The sequence below is a fragment of the Prionailurus bengalensis genome, chromosome F2 (genome assembly GCF_016509475.1).
Source record: "Prionailurus bengalensis isolate Pbe53 chromosome F2, Fcat_Pben_1.1_paternal_pri, whole genome shotgun sequence".
Lineage (NCBI taxonomy): Eukaryota > Metazoa > Chordata > Mammalia > Carnivora > Felidae > Prionailurus > Prionailurus bengalensis.
The window spans coordinates 26,516,853-26,534,851 of record NC_057353.1 but is presented as its reverse complement, the minus strand read 5'-3'; the positions used below and the strand labels follow the sequence as shown (position 1 = coordinate 26,534,851).

Below are 17,999 nucleotides of genomic sequence, written 5' to 3'. Positions count from 1 at the left end.
TGGAGACAATAATTCTGACCTATCTCAGGAAATCGTGAGGACAAGCCTAAAGCATAGAGCTGCATGCTCACACAATATGAGGCAGCTATACTGATATATGGAACCAGACTAGTATGTATATGTGTAGCCTTCAATTTCCAAGTCTTCTCTTCCTGTCCTCTTCGATGATTGGCCTAAAATGTAGGCTCAGGCTCAGAAAATAATAGGGCAGTGTAGGGTAGCGCAATTAGGTTGTAAGTAGAACCATGTTCAGAATAGGAAGCAGATGCATCCTCTGAGAAAAACAAAAAGAATGTGAACTCTTGTCAGCAGCAAATTAATCAATCTCTTTCTTCTTACAAAGGTTATGTTAAAACTATATCTAACATAGTTTGCAAAATGCTGAATTTGAAGAGACTGCCAGTTTAAAGAGAATACTCCTAGACAATTCTAAAAGAGCCAGATTTTTCCTTTTCTTTAAAGAGACTAATAATATTTCAGATATGATGCTGCTGGGCTTTGGAGGAAAATCCTTTTTTTTTTTTTTTTTTTGAGGCCGATGCCACGCAATAACCCCCGTGCAGTTGAAACTCACCAAAAAAATCTTCATTTGGGGTTGCCAGGGACTACTTTATAGCTACTTAGTGGGATACAAAAAAGGACAATATCCTCCAAATACATTAATCTGCTTAATCTTGTATCCATTATGTCCCAGTGGTGGAGTTTTCGTTATTAGAAAAATTATAGCATCTTTTATCTGATGAAACAAACCTTTATTTCTAATTTGACAATGCCTAGCAATTATTGAGAACCACAACTGTGTCAGGCCAGTGCATGACCTCTACAAAATTGTCTGCCTTCTCATAACATCCCAATGAGAAAGATATTATTATCTACAAATTAGAGATGAAAATACTGAGGCTTAGAAGTAAAGTAATTTGCTCAAAGTGGCAATAGATTATAAGGATTCAAACTCAAGTGTATCTGACTCTATAGTCCATTATGAGATGCTCTATTATTTGAGCTCTCTGTTGTTTTTAAAGAAAAACAAGTAATTCATCCAACATATTAACTTTAAATCATTTTTTACAAGCCAAATGGAACTTTATGTAGAGTTAACCACACATAATGTTTACAATTATATCCAGTAAAAATCCTTTAAGAATAGTTCCTGTATTACTATTGAAAAAAAAAAAAAAACATCTGTTCATCTTTTGTCTATTCCTGTAGGAGCAGTTGAGTGCTCTGTCCCTTTATCTGCTGCAGCCAAATCCAACTAAGAACATTTGAGCCTCCACATCTAAAACCTTCTCTTGTGCAAAGCATCATTTCTCCTGAGCCCAGTCAAGCTCAGCTTTGACTGTTACTGTGTAATTCACATGGTCTGATATTTAAAATGTGAGGGTAGAGAACTGACTACATGAGACAGTTTAAATTGAAGAGATTTTCATTTCGGCGGTGGGAGGCGGGGGGACAAATATTTCTTTGGATAAATGTATCTCCATTAACAAGTGCTTTATCATACTACTCAGCGATTTTGCTTCCTCAAGGCCACTTATTAATTATGAGAAGGAAAATAATACACTACATTTTACCTAAGCAGAATTTATTTCTTGCATGAGCAAAAATTTCATTTAACCTCAAGCACAGAATAACATATTTGAAATATTCACCTAAGGGTAAGAATTGTTTTTGCACTTTACATTTTTGTTGCTTATCTACTGAACCTCAACCCCTAGATTCATACTAAGCCATGTGCAGCAGAAATACAAAATCCTTCAGTAAACGCATTTTTCTAAAATTTAGACTTCATGTAACAGAACTCCTAATTAGAAGATTATCAAGGTTCATCAGAAAATCAGTTTCTAGTCCTAGATCCACCACCAGACATGAGGTGGCTCACAGAATTTCTCTATTTTGATTTCTTCATAATTTTAAAAACAAATGTATGGAATCTCCTGCAAATTTAAATCACTGATGAATAATAATTTCCTTTAAGGACAATACAAATTAAAATTCCAATGTATATGTGAGGCTAAAATGAAACAAAAAGCAAGTTGGCATCTTCATTTCATTTTTTCAGCCTTATTCCCTTTGTCTTCCTTTTGTGCCTATTTGTTTCTTAAATGCTAGCCTGCTTTCCCTTTTAACTATGGGCATTGCACTGTAGCGCCTTTTTTCTTGACTACATGTATACAGTTGAATTTAACAGTAGAGTTATACTTCCAGATCCATCGGGGAAAGAAGTAAAAGCTGTTCCACAGAAAGTACTCTTCTCCCCAAATATCTTGTCTTTGCCACAGAGGGCTAACATGCATGTCTCTCTCAGCATAAAGTGTCCTGAAGGTCGGAGAGCAGTGGAGGTGTCACGAATAACAACTAATCCATTCATTCCTACAGGGGGATTCACAACTGCTTGTTTTTCAATAAAACGCTATTCTTTTTGCTTCTCAATAAAATAAAAAGACATCAGACCAGAAATCCTGGCTAATTTGTTAAGAGGAAAATATATCTGGGCAAAACAATGTATATTTATTCAAGTGCATACCTTGAGAATTAAAGCAAGTTTCCCTGAAAATGCTTTTAGACAAGCTAACTAACCCAGTCTTCTAAGGTCATACAGGTAGTACAGTTCTTTGTGGGGCATAAGGAAAATAAAGCCCTGCATCCTTGTTTTCTCCAAAATAATGAAGGTTGATGATTTGGTGCAATTATTCCAGTTGTTTGCATTTTGTTTCTATTCCCCTTTTAGCCAGTGGAGCTATGTCCTTTTCCCAGAATAGAGTGTGTCCTCACTGAAACCTCACAAGTGACAGCTTTTGACAGTATGGTGCAATGTAATGAATCTCCCTTCTTTCTTAGACTGTCTCATCTTGATATTCCAGCTTTGTCTTGTGTGCCTTCTCACACATAATATTCAGTCATCAAGCACACTGCATTTTGGCCCAGATGTTAATTTGCTGATGTCAGGTGCACAAATGCAATCATTTCCACAGCTAGACTTACTCCTGTGACCACTTGCTTCCCACTTTTGCCTTTTTTTTTTTTTTGGTCATTTATTTCTATTGCAAAAAGTGTGTTGTAATTTAAATCGTCTCAAATTTAGCAAACAAATGCATTAATGTATATTTTATATTTTGAACATATATTTGTGAATGCCTTAGGAAAACTAGAGAAAATGTGCCAGGGTAAATATTCAGAATTTTTCTTCAAAGTATCATAAGTCTTAGGTCTGTTAAATGCCAACTAAATACATATAGAGCCATTTCCATTGTCAAGGTGAAATTCATAGTCATCAGTTTCTACAGTTGCATTACTTCCTTGACTAAAATTGCATTATTGTGTTACATGTAGTACATATGTGTGTATGTAGTAATAGTTATTGTTTGGAAATATCCTGAGCAAGTGAGACTACTTCAGCATTATGGTTTAAGACATTTTAAATTGAATTTTATTCTGGTCCATTGGCCAGGATTAGTTAACCCATTGCTAATGCTTTTTTTCTAGAATATCTTATGATATACATACTAGAATTTTCTGTTTGTGTTTAAAGTTTACTTTCATAGTACTTTCATTGTTTTTCTCCACACTTAGAAATTAGAATTGCAGCAATATTAGATGCTCACTGAAATAATCCACAACTACTGAAATGAATTCTCTGACTCTGGAAGCTACTATTTAAATAAATATTCTACCTCTTCTCCACCTACCAAGTTATTCTTCACTGCATATTTGTAGTTTCAAATTGATATAGTTTATTTAATGGTTGAAAATATGTTTTGGGGCACCTGAGTGGCTCAGTTGGTTGACCATCCAACTTCAGCCCAGGTCATGATCTCATGGTTCATGGGTTCAAGCCCCACATCAGGCTCTGTGCTGACAGCTCAGAGCCTGGAGCCTGCCTCAGATTCTGTGTCTTCCTCTCTCTCTGCCCCTCCCCTGCTAGCTCTCTCTCTCTCTCTCTCTCTGTCTCTGTCTCTGTCTCTCTCTCTCAAGATTAAACATTAAAAATTTTTAATAAAATAAAATAGAAAAAATGTGTTTCAAGGTATAATTACATAGGAGGCTAAATCTCAGGTATGGATATACCAGAAAATTCTTTAATCTCTATAGTCTTGAGCTTCCTTACCTGAAAGTGATAGCAATAATATTAACTTTAATCAATTGAGATGAAGACTAAATGAAACAATGCATGTAAGACAACCAATATAGACTTTAGCACATACTGAGTGCTCAGTAAGTGGTAAGTATTCTCATTAATTATAATGGCATTTTGAATGCTCATCAAATAATTTTGAATAATTTAACTTTAGATCAGGCTTAAATTACATTCAACTTCAAGTTAAGAAATGTGGTTATTTGATTATCCAAGAATTGTCAATATTTCTTGTTTCCACATTGGATGCTCTGTAGGGCACTGCAAAATTTTCTCTTAATTAAATTTCACATTTTCAAGTTTACATGGTGAACATTTTGTTCAGTCATTCTTGAGGGTTTGGGCCTCTATTTTATTTTATTTTTTTTTAATTTTTTTTCAATGTTTATTTATTTTTGGGACAGAGAGAGACAGAGCATGAACGGGGGAGGGGCAGAGAGAGAGGAAGACACAGAATCGGAAACAGGCTCCAGGCTCCGAGCCATCAGCCCAGAGCCGGACGCGGGGCTCGAACTCCCGGACTCAAACTCACGGACCGAGAGATCGTGACCTGGCTGAAGTCGGACGCTTAACCGACTGCGCCACCCAGGCGCCCCTGGGCCTCTATTTTAAAGGAACAAGGCATTTGTGATGCTCTCAGCGAAGGTCTTCAGTTATGTATGAGTTTGACTTTCGCTTCCAGTTGAAGCATTTGAATAGTTACAGAGAGTTATTGAATAAAATTGGGGAAGTCTCTAAGATAATTAAAAAAAAAAGACCTTATCAGGTTTTAGAGGTGAAGGGAATGAAGCAAACACAAAACAAACAAACAAACGATACCAAATTTTGCCCCATCGGCAATAGTAATATTAGCAACTAAAAACGTGGCTTCAATTAGATATGTCAGGCACCATGCCATAAAAAAATGTACTGTTAACAAGTAAGTCCAAGCTTTTTTAAGACTTATATTTGTTATTTTATTTTTTGAAAATAATTAGTTGAAATCTTAAATTAATTGGTTTGTGGATGAATTCTTCTGGGCTGTTTTGAGATATCTAATTCATTATGGTAAACCAGCCTTGGCTTATCTTTTGCCTTATTTCAAATCAAGAATAATCCAGATACAGGGCACTCATGGCTACTTTGAATCCAGTCTACTTTAGTGTTATATAAGTGGAGTATAAAGAAGATGGAAAAGTAGAGAGAGGAAAGTAGAGAGAGAGTCAGGGGCAAGAATGATAAAAGATGGAATAATTCTAATGGGAAAATTAGATTAACTTTACCAGGAGCAAAAGAAACCTGAGGAAAAGGAGATACGTGGCATCTATGTGAGATAGCTCACAGGCTCTAACATTTTGGATCTGTCTTTGTAAGTGAAGCCAAGAGATCAAGGGTAAAGAGGAAGACCAAAAGAAGAAAGCACTGGATCTGAATTTAAAGTTGTACCAAACTTAAAAGAATAGAAAGAATAAAGATGTCTTCAAATACAACTAAAAATGTGATTTGGGCATATATTCTAATAATTTGTCAGCAATTGCCATGAAGTTTTCAGGGCCTTTCTTATAAGCAAGCATCAAAATGTCACCTTTTCTAGCCTTCAGAAGGCAAGTAAATAAATAAAAAACACAACGGGGTGGATTCCTGAGCAGAGGGTATTTTCAGAACTGGAGGAAGCTGTGCCATACAACTATTTCCACATCCCTAATACTCAAGTCTCCTTTAATGTGATGTAGAAAATTATAAAATCCATGAATGATACAACCCATCCTGTATGATCTTATCCAATATGTTTTTTGCCATTTTGTTATCTAACTTCCCACTAGAATATAACCTTTTCGAGGGCAGGCACTTTGCTATTTTCTTCACTGTCCATACCTAGGACTTTGATCAGTGTCAGGCACATGGTAGGACTTAAGGAAGTAGTTATTAAATAAATGAACTTGGCACTTTTGGATTCACTTAAACCCAGCAATCCTTGCCTCATAAAGTCTCTATATCTTGTGAGTCTAATTTTCCTGAAGCACACATTAGTATCTATTCCCTTATATTCTACTCAACTCTCAATGGTTTCCACAGTTTTTGATAATCCCTCTCACAGTCCTCTAACCCTCCGTCATACTGATTCCATCAGATCACTGTGTTTCAAAAGTCGATCTCATTTTCTAAACATTCCCTCACATTTTCCCTACATCTTTACCTGTCATTCACCCACACTCTCAGATGGAAAGGAAACCCTTCTAAATATCTATATTTGGACTTTATAAACATCTGTGTATCTTCTGATTTCTTGCCCTACCAATTACCTACTTTCTTTCTTGTACCCTCCATGTCCACTAGCTCTTCATCTTCTGCCCGTTGTCAAATTCAAGTCTACATTGCATGAGGACTTGGTCCTTCCTCACTTCTTTTAATTTTACTACTCTCTTCCCCTTCTGTTTTCCCCACCTGCCTTAGTTCATCTGGGCTGCTATAACAAAATGCCATAAACTGGGTGGTTTATAAATGACAGAAATTGATTTTTCATGGTTCCATAGTCTGCAAAATCAAAGATCAAGGAACAGATTGTGTCTCTAGTGAAGACCCGCTTCCTGGCATATACATTGCTTTTAGCTATGTCCTCACATGGTGGAAAGAACAAGGAAGCTTTATCAACTTATTGTATAAAGACACTGATCCCATTCATGGGAGTTCCATGCTCATGACCTAATCACCTTCCAAAGACCCCACTTACTAATACCATTACTTTGGGGGTTAATATTTCAACATATGGATTTGAAGGTAACACAAATATCCTGACCATAGCGCAGGACATTGAAAACAAAACTGTGAGTACCCTTTCCTTACTACTCACATATTATTCTTAATCTTTTGTAATCTTGTACCCCTGCCTCATCTATTTCGGGAGACCTTCCATTTTTCCACCCCCTTTTTCTCAGTCTTGAATGGGTCGTCTGAAGCCATACATAAGCTGAGGGTTAAAGTTTGGTACTTCGACATTCTCACTAGATGCTAGAGGTCAGCCCAGCAATTCAGCATATTTTACAGGGTGATGGATAATATATTGGAGCAGGCACATAGCTAAGTTCATTCTCTTCACCTCATCTTCACCTAATCAGAATTAGTTAAAAGATGGCGATGCGTACAACGGTCCTGGAAGATTATCGAATGCAAAGCCATCCAGTGGGGCAAATGGGCCTTTATTTATGTACCAATGGTAAAATAAGGTAAGAGGCACCCTATAATAGAGTATGCACTAGGCGCTATGGGGACACGGAGTATACAACATAATTGAGTCCTAATTGAGTGGGGAGGCAACCACAAGGAGGCTAAGACATCAATATTTAAGAATGGTTGTGAATAGTCACTTGAACTGTTGAGAGAAAAGAAAGAGAGATTCAGATATTGCTTCTCTAACATTAATGCGATCAAATGCACTAGTCTGTTCACAGCTCCTTCTGATCTCCCCATTTATTTCTAAGCAAATTATAAATTTCTAAATCTAGCATAGAGACCACCCAACCTGCTTTTCTAGACACCTAAACATTCGCCACAACATAAAGTACTCACCATTTTCTATACCAAAAATATATTTTCTCATTGTTCTTGCTTCCTTGTCTTTTTCCCCCAAATATCTTCTTAAATGTTTATACATTTGAAAATCACCAATTATTGCCTCTCTAATTCTCCCTTATGGGGTAATTGTTTCTATACTATGATAATTTTCCATTGTATTTAAAAGACATATCACACAGAACCAATGCTTCACAGTAAAGAACCACATCTTAGCCATTTTTTGTGTGTTCCTCACAATCTAAAGAAATAATGCCTTTAAAACATTACCTTTTCAATACATTGTGGACCAATATATAGCTTGATCAGTAAGTTTTCCTAAGAAATACAGTTCTGCTCATTTTGTTTTAGTTAAGAAAGTCATTCAAAATTTTATCCCTAGACTTCCATGAGTTTTTATAAGATTCTTAGTTAGTTACCTCATGATTAACCTAACACAACATTATTCTAAAAACAAACTGGACAAGCTAGATGCACTACAAAAGCCAAGGGCTTGCAATGAATCTCAGTATAATTACCTCATATAATTTTTACAACAGAATACAAAATGTGCCAAGGTGGAAAATATTGCTTATCACTTTGGAAAGGCAAAGTTCCATATTACTCAAGATAAAACTGCCTTCTCTTAAAGGGGCCCCAAACATTTGAAACAGAAAACAAAGGACAAAATATTTACCCAATTTATATGCTATTCGGTACATTAAGGAATACATTCTTACAGTCATAGCTAACATAGAAGTTTTGGAGGGGGAAGTAATGTATCTTAATCCTAGCCATTGTTTTTTAGACATTATTTACTCTATAAAATGTATGGAAGCAGCCTGTATTCGCTGTTGACCTCTTATGAACTCCTTTCATAAAACCTAAAAACTTTCAATACTACAAATAGATTTTAATGCTTTAGTTTTATATTTTATAGGGCCATCAAAAGACCTCTCTTTGATTTTGTTTTTCCCTAAATACTCATCCTACACCAAAGTGTCCACCATGGGCCAGGCAGTGGGTTTCTCTGAAAACACTACATATCTAAGAGACAATAGGGGGGTTAATAAAATTTTCAAGTTAGAAATGTTATAATAGGCATGTGTTTCCATTCATAAAGTATGTCTTGAACACACACAAACTATCCTTTGTCATCTGTTTCTGCCCCATTTCGAAATTATTCTCTGCTATTAATTAGAAGTGACTACAATTTGATTAATCTCAAACATGTGTCACATATAAACAATGTGGGGAACTGCACTGAATAGTTTTTCACTTAGAGTATGCATGGTGTTCATAGAAAGAAGCCAAACCTAGTTGTTAAAATAATTTGAAATCTAATATTATCACACAAAGAGAATATTGTCAATGTCGTATTCTAGTTTATTTCAAGTATTAAATTCATAGAAGAGCCTGATTATATATAGTTTCTTAGGCTCAGAATCTAAAACTTCAGTGAACTTTTCTCTCTTGTATTACTACTAAAACTCTCATTTCTGGAATCTATTTCTTCACCTTGAGAGATTACCTGACTTTGGTCCCTGTTTGGTTTTTAATTTAACTCTTTTGGCAAAAGCTTCCGATATCTCCAAACTCACAGTGGACAAATACACATTGCCTTAGCTTAGAGAAAGGAAAGTTTCAATTAACAAGGGAAAAATGTCTTTTTTGCTTAATTTAAAGTATCATTATTAATATAGGATATGTACTAAAACACTCATTTTTCAAAGTGCTAATTAAATTTCCATAAATGCACTAAGCCTTTAACCAGATTATAAAAGAAAAATTAGATGATAAAGTAGTTGTGATTTAAGAAACAATGATTCCATTTAGGTTTTTCTGTTCAACTTTCTAACAAAAAAATGTTTTTCTTTCTTATTACACAGCCTGCAGTAATAAGTGAAATATAATCCTAATTAATTTTTCCTACAGCTGTATATAAATCAATAGCTGCAACATCCCAAAGGAAACACACACTGCACGGTCCTCCAGGTTCCTAATGAATGCAAATGGAATGACCTTTTTCTGACAACTATGAATATTATTTCACAATTTCACCATTGAAATAGCTGCCGTCAGCAATTCATACAGCAAACATGGAGACTACAATAGTTGTAAATAACTATTCATTATGGAAAGAAGGGAATGGAAAAAACTGAGCCAGAGTTAAGCAACTTTTAAGCCTCAAGCTTCATTTTTATGTTTCATCTTGCTATGAAAATTGTCTTAAATGTAACCAATCTTCATTTCAGTTCTTTCTCCACTATTTTAGGGAAAAAAATAGGTTAAAATGATTCAATGCTTTACGTCATTGAATTGAGAAGTTCGGTATTGGAATACTTTTTTTTAAATGAAGTAAGATCAATTGGTAATATTGTAAAGCTCTTAAATACTGCATTCAAGTTATTAGAAGACTATGGTTATCTTCCATCAGAAAAAGCTGCTGGAAAAATATGTGCAGAAACCCTTGTTGGTGTACTTATCATGACACAATACTGTTCATGCAGTGAGCATGCACATGATTTTAGAAGCTATGGAAACACAATGACATAAGGAGGACACATGTGAGAACCTGAGAAAAGGTGGGAGTAATTAAATCACATCACTGTCCATTTTGACTGAAGAACCACTTTACTCCAAAATACAATAAAGCTGCATGTACTTACACTAAATCATATTCAGTTTGCCACAAAACTTCATTATAGCCATGATGATGTCTCATTAAGTAGAAGTTAAACTCCAATTTTATAAGAAAAGTAATTAAATATGTTAAACCTAATTCTGCAGGTCATACATCTATATACTGAAAACTCCCATTGGAGTTCACTAGAGCCAAGAATATAATTAGCCAGTGGAGTTCAAACACTCATTGAAAATAGGACTTCTCAAATTGCAACAAGTTTCAAAAAGGGACTCACAACAAGAATACTCCATTTCCATACAACTCCAAAAATATCACTTCCACCCCCATTCTGTAATTAATTTTATACGCAGGGTTGCAGACTACCACCCTCTAATCATGTGATATCCCAAATATGCATTAGTGACATGAGGAGAATATAATGATAGAGAGAGATGAACTTACTTTGGTAAGTAGTTGTACTATTTTAGTCTAGAATCAGCTTTCTCTACTTTCAAATCTGAGAACTATTCAAACCCCAACCAATTTCTTGGAAGAGTTGAGAGAGCATTTCTGTGCTCGTTGTTTGGCAATATCAGGCATAGATGGCATTTTTTAACTGCATTAAACAATATCCACTTGATGACATCTCCTAAAGATGTCTATACTCCCACACCTGTAATGCTTTCATGTTCAAAATGAATCCCTGCTACATCTCACTCAATATTGATCTTTAAGGCATTTCTCCCAATCCTTTTCCCAGTGTGGTCACTGAACGGCATCAGAGTTCAATAGGAAGATCAGCTGCTCATCCACTTTTTGCTAAAGCAATTTGTATTATGGATTTATTTTAGCAGTCTACAGTGGCAGTTGCTGTTTTTACTATTTAAATGCTTTGATTATCTGACCTTGCTTACTTTATCTTTCTAAGTGCTATGCATGGGCTTTAAAATGATCAATAAGTGGGGATTCCTCTACAGGATTATGTTGAAATCAATCTCAATTCAGACTTTTTGTATTTTATGTTTATTACTTGATCTGTCTTAATTGCATTTCTTGTTTTGGTAAATAAGTTTAAAACACATACATGATGATACAGGTAAGTCTTCCAAGAGCCACACGCATTATTAAAATAACCTGTACTCCTTGTACATTATTTTCTTCATTCTTTCAATGTGAAGGAGGAAATAATTAATTCCTAGATATTTTATTCAAACACCTTTTCATTATAAATAAAGACCTGTTCCATTAGAGGAATAACATAGTTACATATATGCAAGTAACTGCAAAATCTTGAAGCGCATTAATATGCAATACTCACTGTGATAACTATGGAACTTCAAAAAGCTGTTTTTATGTACAGATTGCACATAAACATGTTTATAAAACTTGTCACAGAATAAATTAAATCATCATAGAAGAAAAACTAAAGCAATAATTGTGTCTTTGAAAATCAATAGGAAAAAACTATGAACTTACTGAATATCATTAGAAAATTAATATGCAATATAATATGAAAAACTTATCAGTTTCATACTTTCATTACCAGTTTTACACGATTTTTAATTTTGGATTAAAAACAGCAGTAAATTGGAAGCCTAAAATGCCTTGCATACTCTTAAAATCAAATCTATGAACTTTAAAACCAAAACTCCATAGTAATGATCAATAATATTAAATAAAAATAAACTCTTAAAATTAACTGTATAAGGCATAAATGCCATGGAATATGAATTATCACACACAATTCTTAGAACTTGCTAAATCTTTGGTTTAATTTAGTCATATTTTATATCTTCTGGGCTGGTGTAGTCACATGAAGTTCTTGAATTTTGTCTCTGGATCAACTTATTCTAACGTGATTTTTCAACATCATAATTAAAAGAAATGCAAATGTGAGTTAAAAAAAGGAACAGATGTAAACTTCTTTTAAAAAATCCCTTTCTTCAAATCCAATATAATGTCTAAATATCTCTGTCACCAGCTCTTACATAAAATTACAGTGCAATATTTTCCACATATGTTAAGTATAAAATCTGCAGTTTGCTCCAGTGACCAAAAATGTGATCAGTGAAGAACCTGAGGTAAATAAACATATGATTATACACAGAATATTTGCCATATGTTCACCTGTGCAAATACAACATTATTTTGCTTAAATAACTTTAAAAACTCTCACAGGCCTAGAGAAATATCACATATGTCCAATAGGCATATATTCACATTTCCATACTTTGAAATTATTGGCCAAATGATTTAGCATTTAATAATTTTCATTTCAGACCAAATTATAGACTATCAGTACAATAATTTTCCTTCTCCTGTTCACATTAAATAAGATAGAAAATGTTAATGAATGAAAACAAAGCCATCACAAGATAATTTATTTTAATAGTTACAAGCATGAAGTTAGGGCAGGAAAATTAAGATGCTTAAACATGAAAAGAATGAGGACAATATGAGTAAGTTTAATTACCAAATAGTTGCTGTAATGGTTTTTCCTAAAACTGTCATAACCAGCTAGTTCCTTTCTACTGTTTGCGATAGAATAGTACTTAAGAGAAGTCATTTTCCAGAAAGTTTTGCATCTCTGTAGATCATAACCCTGGCAAGACATGTCCATACTTTTTTCCTCAAGTGGGTAAATGTTAAGAGAGAAGAATCCAAGTTTCATGATGCAGCAACACAAAGCTGGGAAGTGAAAATTATGTTGCAGCGGAGTCCTGAAAATATGACTGTAAAAGTTAATCAATAAAATGTCTATTCCTGTCTATTCACTGGAGGCCCCAGCTGCATAGCTTCACTCAATCGATACTACAAATTATTACGATTTCCAGGTTCCCACTGGACATTCAGAACAAATCTTTCAAGTGTAACAGGCTTATACTGAGTATATGGTGTGTGTTCTCTACATTTAGTTCAAAAAGAGAGGAGAAAAATAAAATCTAAATCCTATATGCTCCTTTAACAATTCAACTTTATGGAACCAACAACTTACACGTCACATTTTAGTGTTAAAAACAATCTTCCCTTTGATTGCCAAATGTTTTACTACTTTTTTAACTGTGTCATATTTAGTTAAGAAATGACTTAATCTGGTAATAGATATTGGTGGTGTGGTGTTGGAACTTGGCTACTTCTGAATGACTATTCCAATTAAATGAATGGAGGAAATCATTTTGAGATAATTACTTATCAAAAAGTCACTTGGAGACATTATCACTATTAGAAAGATGAATGTGGAAACTTGACATATATTGCAAATTGAAGAAGCCTCTTAAAATACACATTCTAGTTATTGTTTTTGTGATTTATATTAGCACATTTCAAAAATTATGTTTCAAGTTTTCATTTTTTCCTATTTTTGTAAGATAAAATAAAATCATGATTTCTCAAGTGAGTTTCTCTTTTTTTGAAGAACAAAAAAAGCCCCAGAATGCTTCATTCTAGTGAGATTCTCTGCTCTCTATAGCAAAATTCAACCATGATTGCAAATTCCAGACACTACTCAGGTCTTTGACCTTAACTTTCTATACATTTTACCCTGCATCACTTAGTCAAGATCCAAAGACTTTTCCAAATAAAGGAATGACTGGGTGAGAGAACTCACTATGATATTCTCATGCTATATGACATCTGATGTGGCTCTTCCTTTTTCTGACTGGTGAATATCCTGGTGTCAGACAGTGCCCAATACCAAAGCAATTAATAAATCTGACCAACTCATGCCACCTGTGGATTGAGTGGAAAAATCAATAAAAATGAATAAACTAAGTTAGGACTTTTTACTTTGGTGAGGCTGGAAAGGCTTTGATTTTATTACACATTTAAACAGTAACATGTTTTTTCACGTTAAGACACATATCTAGCATGTAGGCATACCCTGTGACAATGTATATTGAGCTTACATTTAAAAAAAAAAGATGAACTAGTTTCCCTTAAACAACCATTGGTTTGATTATGGTCATGTGTCAGTCTCTTTAAATTCAACAAGTTTTGTAACATGTCATAATAATATCTATACTTTTTTTGACTTCTAACATTTAGTTGCTAAAACCCATTGTAAATAGCTAGGCAAAAAAATATTGTTATAATTTTAACTACTCTCTTAGGTGATATTTATACACCTTACCAGCAATTGCACATTGAGAGAGAATAGTACTTAATTTCATGATCAAGCTGTATTGGGAAATAAAACAGATACATATAGATCAAGTATATAGAACTTAAGTTTAGTCTTTCATTGTTATTTAGCTGGATGAATCGCTTCCTGATTTATTTACTTCTAAAAAGCCAAGATTGGAAGCAGATCTTTGCATGCCAGTTTGCAGATCAAAATTATATATTTTTTGGTGAGTGTACTGAATAATATGCCTTTACAGTGGCATTTAACTGTAGAAAAAATGTTGGCATTATTTTACTAACATTAAGTTAACATGTACCACTATCATTAGCTTTATATTAGTGTTCACAAACATTTTTATATATTTCTTGTTATCTAAATATATCTTAAGTATATTATTCCCCTAATATAATCCAGCTTTTTAAAAGACCATAATATTTACAACAATAGTACATTACTATAGCCATTCCCAAAGAAACCTTGCCCAATATGCTTTTAATTCTTGGTACCAATTTCTACCTTTTTAATATTTGTGAAATGTGGTTTTTTGTTGTCTGAGTTCTGGCAGCTGACTAAAGGTACATTAATGGCAAACAGGGTTTATCTGAGTGTTTAATTTTATTTAGAAGCCTATAAAATGTCATCCTAGGTTGTAAAATTATTTTTAGTGCCTTCTAATATTAAACCATTGGATGAAAACACAGGAATAAATTCCTCATGAATAAATTTCAAATATTTTACTTTTACATTTTAGCATTATTAGTTAGCATTATAAACCATAAATCAGAAAAAGAATTTCAACATTCATCCTATGTAATATTTTGAAATCCTACTGATAGATCTATTAAGATATGCAGTAAGTAATTAAAGTTTAGAATTTGGCTTCCAAAGATTAGTTAATATCAAATGCTTTTTTAGTTCTGGCCCCAGGATTGTGTTCAAAGGGTGAGTGACAGGAGAGGGAAAAAAAAAAAAAAGTTCAGGTATGTGTGCTTTATCTAACTGTGATTACTCAATTTAACCAGTGTTCGGTGAGTAAAGTGTAATTCTTGACAAATAGAGAGAGAGAGAGAGAGGAGGGGAGATGAGAGAGAGGAAGAAAGGAAGAGAGAGGTTCATCTGGGCTATGCTACTTTTAAAAAATTATTTCTAAAAAAACCGTAAGAAAGTCAAGCAAAAGGCAGAAAGGATAGAATATCTAATTATCAGACACTCAAAAAAAAAAAAAAAGACTAACGTTTATTTGAAAAGTAAATGATAAAATCTGAAAACAGTATTAAGCATAATAATCACATGAAGATTTAGATTATGAAAGCAGAAATTAACTACTGGAGATGTTTCACTAAGACAATTTTCATGAATGTTTGAAAACAGTATAGATCTTTATTACTTTTCTTCATAGTTCCTTACATGCCTCAGTGGTCTGACCAAAAAACTACTCTAAATGTCTCTCAATTTAACAGTGTCTTGCTTAGAGCTGCTACTTTAACAAAAAAGAAAGGCAACAAGAGCCATATGTAACCTTTGGACTCCAAAAGGAGAAAGATGAAAATACCATTGGCAGATAGGTGCTACAGAAACACAGTGTATTCTTTCTCTTGCATCTTACCTTGAACATTTCTTGATAGTTAACAAGAAAGTTGAGCGCCACATCATTATTTAGAATCAGAATAGGACAGTCATACTGTTCAGCATGTCCCACCTCAGTTAAGAAATGATGCAAATTTAAAGTCTATCTATTTTGGAACGAACAATTTATTGAACAAGCTAGCCCATTTACACATACCCTTTTGCAAGACAGAGAGAGTTAAATATTAAGCAACGAAAGTCAAAGGACTGACTTGATTTTAGAATGTAAAGTAAAACTTTCTGAAATACTAAAAAGCAACTCACTTGTAATCATTTTTTTCTTCTTCAGAAGCAATAATCCTTTCTGTCACTGTCTTCAGCTCTGCCTGGGGTTTTCTACTGTTCTGTTCTTGGCGAACTGTTTCTGCTATTTGCTCAGTTAGCTGCTCTTGAGTAGCTTTCAAGCTGGATTCCATTAGAAGAAGTTTTTCATCTTGACTGGCAAGTTCTTGGGCTGAAAGATAAAACAAGAACATTGCCTTTTAAAAAAGTCAAGCTAATGTGTTTTTTTTTTTTCTTTTGTTTTCGGTTTAAATTTTATGCGATGCAACTTTGAGGAAGATTTAAACAGATCCTTCTTGTCAAAATACAAGCTCATGCATTCCATTTTCTGATTCCTTTATTTAACGCACAAGTAAACAAAGATATGTATGAAGGAATACAAGATGCATGTCAGTAATCTCAAGTTTATAAAACATTTGAATTCAAAAATTAGATGTCCTAATCAGACAACAATTTGCTGACTTTAATTGTGAGATTTCTGTTGCGACATAAGTGTATTAAACAGAATGACATTAACACATAGTATTTTTCTTTCTTTAGCACAGGCCTCAGATATATTTATATATATTCACACAGACAAAGACTGATATGTTATAAATTATGCCAAAATGATGGCCTTCCACTGATTTATTTTCATGTATAATATTTATGAAATGTAAGCACTTTTTCAAGGTCATCCAATAGATGGCAGTCTTTCATTAGACCAAAGCAAACCAGGCAGTATGCTTCAGCTCTCAAAAAATAAGTGATTTAAGACAAAGACATTTTTCCTTTGTTCTTTGTTGACCGTATTCCTAGAGATATATATCTGTACATTTTGTTAGAATATTTCCCCATTAAAAAGTATTTATCTGCTTTTTATTTTCCTATTTGCCTCAAATGCATGCCATGAAAGGTGAATATGTATTTCTTTAATCATATATTTGCATATATATTTATACACATTATGTCATATAGTACATTTTTGGAGGTATTTTTAAATATCACTGCATTTTAAATCTCATTGCATTAAAGATCATGATACTTTATGAAAATCAGTCATTTCAATCTTGTAATCTAAAATGAAGAAAAAGGAAAAAATTCTTTTAAGACCCCAAAATCAATATAAATAGAAATGGAGAAGGCCATATTTGTATAAAAAAAGACCATCTTTGCTTTTAATGATTCTCATTTTATGTCCAAAAAATGATGTTTATACTAAGCTTCAATAAAGTTAGAAACCAAGGTATTACAGTCTGACATCAGAGGTATCTTTTACAGGCAACCTCGTAAAGAAGATACTCTATATAAATATTCTACATTTATCACTCATCTTTGAAGCTGAATGATGACTCCCTTATAAATTAGATCTAAGAATATCTGGTTCTCAGAATCTCTTTATAGATTTTGAGCAACTGACTGCTTATATTTTAATAAATATGTGCATACATGTTCACTTTGTTTTCCTGCAAGTGTTCAAACTGACCAGTTTTGCCCCAGAAGAAATTACAGCATCTACTATTTTTATAGCTTAAACCTGCTATATATTAACAGTTTAAATTTGTGCCTCAGGAAACCACAGAGCTAACGCAAACAGCTAAATATTTAACAAGGAAGAATGCATCACCCAGAGCTCATCTTTATTAAATTCCAAATACATCGAAATCTCTCTGAACAAATGAGTTAAATGTTTAATAATT

At 33.6% G+C, this 17,999-nt stretch overlaps 1 long non-coding RNA gene across 1 annotated transcript in view; it reads right to left on the bottom strand.

Annotated features, from left to right (window-relative positions):
• The window catches only part of LOC122495509, a 60,019-nt gene extending 43,482 nt beyond the window's left edge, over positions 1 to 16,537 (bottom strand). Inside the window, exon 1 of the long non-coding RNA XR_006300482.1 lies at positions 16,303 to 16,537. This is a non-coding gene — a long non-coding RNA (uncharacterized LOC122495509). The remainder of the gene's footprint in view (positions 1 to 16,302) is intronic.
• Positions 16,538 to 17,999: the final 1,462 nt, after the last annotated feature.